Raw genomic sequence first — 4,403 nt, 5'->3', positions numbered from 1 at the left:
GTCCTCCACAACTAGACTGAAGAACAAAACGACAGCAACTTGTCTATTCCCCTTTCCCCAATTCCCCAGCACTTTTCCCATCCCCCCAATTCCCCAATAAAAATCTTTAAAAAGAAAAAGAAACCCTTTATTGGCTGCATGTGTTGCAAATATTGAAGCAAGGCCTGGTTGGCACCCCCACAGTAGAGCCTCTCTGAGTCCCAGACCTCACCTTTACCTGACCTACCTATAGCTTAACAATAGATCAACCTCCTGTGGCTTAAGCTCGGATGTCCCCTGTCCTACCCACTTCCCTGTTTCAGAAAAAAAAAAAAAAAAAAGCAATGGACCCATTAAAGCTTCCATTATCCATATGGATCTTGAAGTTACTCAGACAAGAGCGGAGCACAGGGGAGCAGTGTTATTGCCAATAGAGGAGAGTGCTCAGGTGATAGTAGGTGATGGGGACTGATGGGGACTAGGAGGGGAGAGTGTGACTGGATGAGTGGAAGGTACATGCTTTATAGTGATAAGAACAAAATGTTTCGGGTGTGAAAGAAGAGAAACCTTCCTTTGAGAAGGTTGCAGAAAAACCAAGATTTTGAGAGGAGTGCTATAGACTGAATGTTTGTGTTACCCCCAAATTTATATGTTGAAACCCACTCCCAATGTGATGGTATTGGAAGTGGGGCCTTTGTGAGGTGATGAGGTCATGAGGGTGGCATCCTATTGAATGGGATTGGTACCTGTATGAGAGACCACAGAGGGCTCTGTCACCTCTTCTGCCATGAGAAGATACAGGGAGAAGGTGGCAGTCTGTGAACCGGGAGATGGGCACTCACAGGACACTGGACCTGCCAACACCTTAATCTTGAACTTCCCAGCTTCCAGAACTGTGAGAAATAAATTTCTGTTGTTTAGGAGCGACCCAGTCTATTATATTCTGTTATAGCAGCTGGAATGGATGAAGACAAGTTTACCTTAAGACAGGGGTGAAGGAAACAGTTAAAAGACTGGACATAGAGGGATTTTATAACTCAGGATTTAGGACTCTAGAGGGCACAGTAGAAAGGTTTGGGATAGAGGGGAGCAATAGGTGGCTGTGCTAATTATGAGGTGGTGATATGGTAAAAGACAGCAAACAAGAACGTTTTTCCTGGTAGTGCCTAAGCTAGTATGGCTTTGAGGTGGGTGGGTTTAGCCATCAGTAAAATGACAAGATAATCAGTCTTGGCTCTACCCTGTAGGTGGCTGGAGTTCTTGGGTTTCTTAGGAGTCATCTTAGGCCAATGGAGTCCTAGCTTGTGACAGACGAACAGGTCTAGAAGTGGAATAAGTGACCCAAGGTCTGAAATGATGGCGCAAACTGTGTGAATGACCCAATTTTCTGCAGGGTGGCAGAGGATGTTGGGTTCTATGTGCCAACCTCTGTACTACATGGAACACGCTTCATCCCCATTTTCAGATCACAATTCGAGATCTGAAGCCTTCTTTGTCCCTTGAGTCACAGTTATGTGCCCCCATTCAAATGCTCCTATAGCATTATATGATTTGTGGATCATAACACGGGCCAAAATAGATTATTGCCAGTTTATATAGCTATATCTTCCATTAGGCCATAGCCTTTAAATGACAAGAAATTTCTGACCTACTGATGTATTTTTAGAAACTGGCATAGTGAGTGAAATATTTCCGTGTGTGTGTGTGTGTGTGTGTGTGTGTGTGTGTGTGTGTTCACGGGAGCGTGTGCACGCGTGTGCACACACACACACACACACACACAGTGAGTGGGGTGGGTCTATCTTGTGGGCATTGTACCTTCTATCTGAGGAATTGGTATGTGCCTGTGCTCAGGGGAGGTGTTCTGCATTAAGGTGATGTTTTTTCTGCCCTCCCTGTCTAAGGCAAGGTGTGGCGCCTCAAAGGGAGGGGTTGAGTTGTTCCTCATCCTCTCTCATTGATCTTGGCCAAAAGAGGGCAGCAGAGGGTGACAGACCAGAGGTGATGTGCCATGGTGCAGAGGGAAATGGGTGTGAGAGAGCATAAATCAGGAGTTTGGGTTGCCAAGGATAGGGCAGTGTTTTTCACAGAAGCTAGTACTATGGGGGTAGGGTGAGCAAGTTGGGAAATACCCTTGTCTAAAGAAGATATTTAAAGGAAACTGAGATCTTAAAACCAGGGAATGAAGCAGGAAGTAATAAAGTATTTTCTCATTGGTTAGGAGGTAGTTTGTAATAATTATGTTTTTGCTGCCTGCGGTATTCTTTGAAACCCAGGCCAAGCTTCCTCTCTGCTTCTTATGTAACAGATACAGGAGTCTGACCTGGAAAGTATGGCCTCTAAGTCATATGAAGGAGAGACGAAAGGGATGGGGAAGTTTAGACCACTGAAGGGAAGTCACAGATGTACAAGAGGGATGCTTCAAGTTAATGTTGAAGTCTTCCTCTTAGAGGCAGATCTGATCCGTTTATTCTGAATGGTCCAAAAGGACAAACACTCGGACTAACGAGTGGAAATGACAGGGAGAGTGATTTCAATTCAAAAGAAGAAATTTCTTCTTCTTTGGCCTTATCTGATGCCACCCTCCCCACTTGCGTACTGTGCTAGAGCCATACTGGCTTCCTTTTAATTCCTTAAACACACCAAGAACTTTCCTGCTTCTTCACTATTAGCATGGTTGGGCTTTCATCATCCCTCAGATCTTGACTTAAATGTTATTTCCTAAGAAAGTCCTTTTCTGACTATCCTCTGCTATTCTCTATCACAGCAATATACTCACTTCCTATAACTATCACTGTAAATTCATTTATTTCTCTTATTTATTATCTGCCTTCCTCTGAAGGATAAAGATCATGTATGTTTTCTAATTTGAAATGATATATGCACCCCATGTTCACTGCAGCACTATTAAAAATAGCCAAGGAAGCAACTGAAATGCCCATCAATAGATGATTGGATAAAGTAGATGTGGTACATTTATACAATGAAATATCACTTGACCAATAAAAAAGAATGTGACAACACAGATGGACCTAGGGAGTATTATGCTGAGTGAAATAAGTCAATCAGAGAAAGACAAATACCATATGATTTCACTTATATGTGGAATGTAAAGAACAAAACAATGGAACAAACTAAACAGAAACAGACTCATAGATAAAGAGAATAAACTGATGGTTTCGAGATGGGAAGGGAATGAGGGGGCTGGGTGAAAAAGGTGAAGGGATTAAGAAGTATGAAAAATTGGTAGTTACAAAATAGTTACAGGGATGTAAAGTACAGCATAGAGAATACAGTCAATAATATTATGATAACTACGTATGGTGCCAGGTGGGTATTAGACTTATCAGGGGGATCACTTCATAAATTATATAAATGTCTAACCACTATGCTGTACATCTGAAACTAATATAAAATAATACTAAATGTCAACTGTAAATGAAAAAAAAAATCACATGTGTTATACCTCCCATTGTAATCCCAGCAACTAGTATAATACCTGACTTGGATGGGATTTAATAAGCATTTGCCGGACAAATATACTGAATAGGCTGCCTTCAGGGGGAGGGAGTTGCCCATCATGGAAAGTATTTAATATGGACTAGACATACTGTTGGTAAAGACATTGTATAAAGAATTCAAGGATCAGATGGATTTTTACATAAAATGACATTTGAGGTTCCTTTCTGTCATTTGATTCTATTATTTCAGGAAATGAACAGTGTAAAATAAATGGCTCTAAAATGAAGCAATAATGAGTCCATTGCTCATCAATATGAAAAGGAAGGAAAATAAATGTGGCTGATTAGAGAGTAATGAAGATCTTGCCAAACCATTAATAAAAGAGAAAATGTGATTTGTAGGAAAGCTGGACCTTAAATAAGTCAGTAGACTAGAAGTTTCTGGGGAAATCTTTAGGGACTAATACAAAAACAGATACTCAAAAACAGATCCTCAAATAACTACCTTATTCTTTTCGTGTCTTTAATAACTAACATGGTATCTGGCATTTAGTAAATGAACAATAAATACTTGTTGATAAATAAATAAGTAAACTTTTAGGAATCACACCAAAGATTTAGGAATCTTTGTTGAGGCATGACGGGTAATTTAAAAATACTCAAAACAAATTAAATGTCTGCCCATTAAAGAACTGAATGAAGTATTGTACAATTATTTACATCATATTTAATAATAATATTTAATGAGATATTTGAATGCTTAAGATATATTATTACATGGAAAATGTAAGCTATAAAGAAATATTTACAGGGGCTGGCCAAGTGGCGCGTTGGTTAAGAGCTGGCTTGGGACGCCAGAGGGCCCCGGTTCCGATCCCACATATGAGGGCCAGTGACACTGCCCTCTACAGCTAAGATGCTGAACAACAGCTCAACCTGGTGCTGGGCTGCCCTGAGTCGCTG

Source organism: Hipposideros armiger, unplaced genomic scaffold (genome assembly GCF_001890085.2).
Source record: "Hipposideros armiger isolate ML-2016 unplaced genomic scaffold, ASM189008v1 scaffold_451, whole genome shotgun sequence".
Classification (NCBI taxonomy): Eukaryota; Metazoa; Chordata; class Mammalia; order Chiroptera; family Hipposideridae; genus Hipposideros; species Hipposideros armiger.
This window is presented reverse-complemented; position numbering follows the sequence as displayed.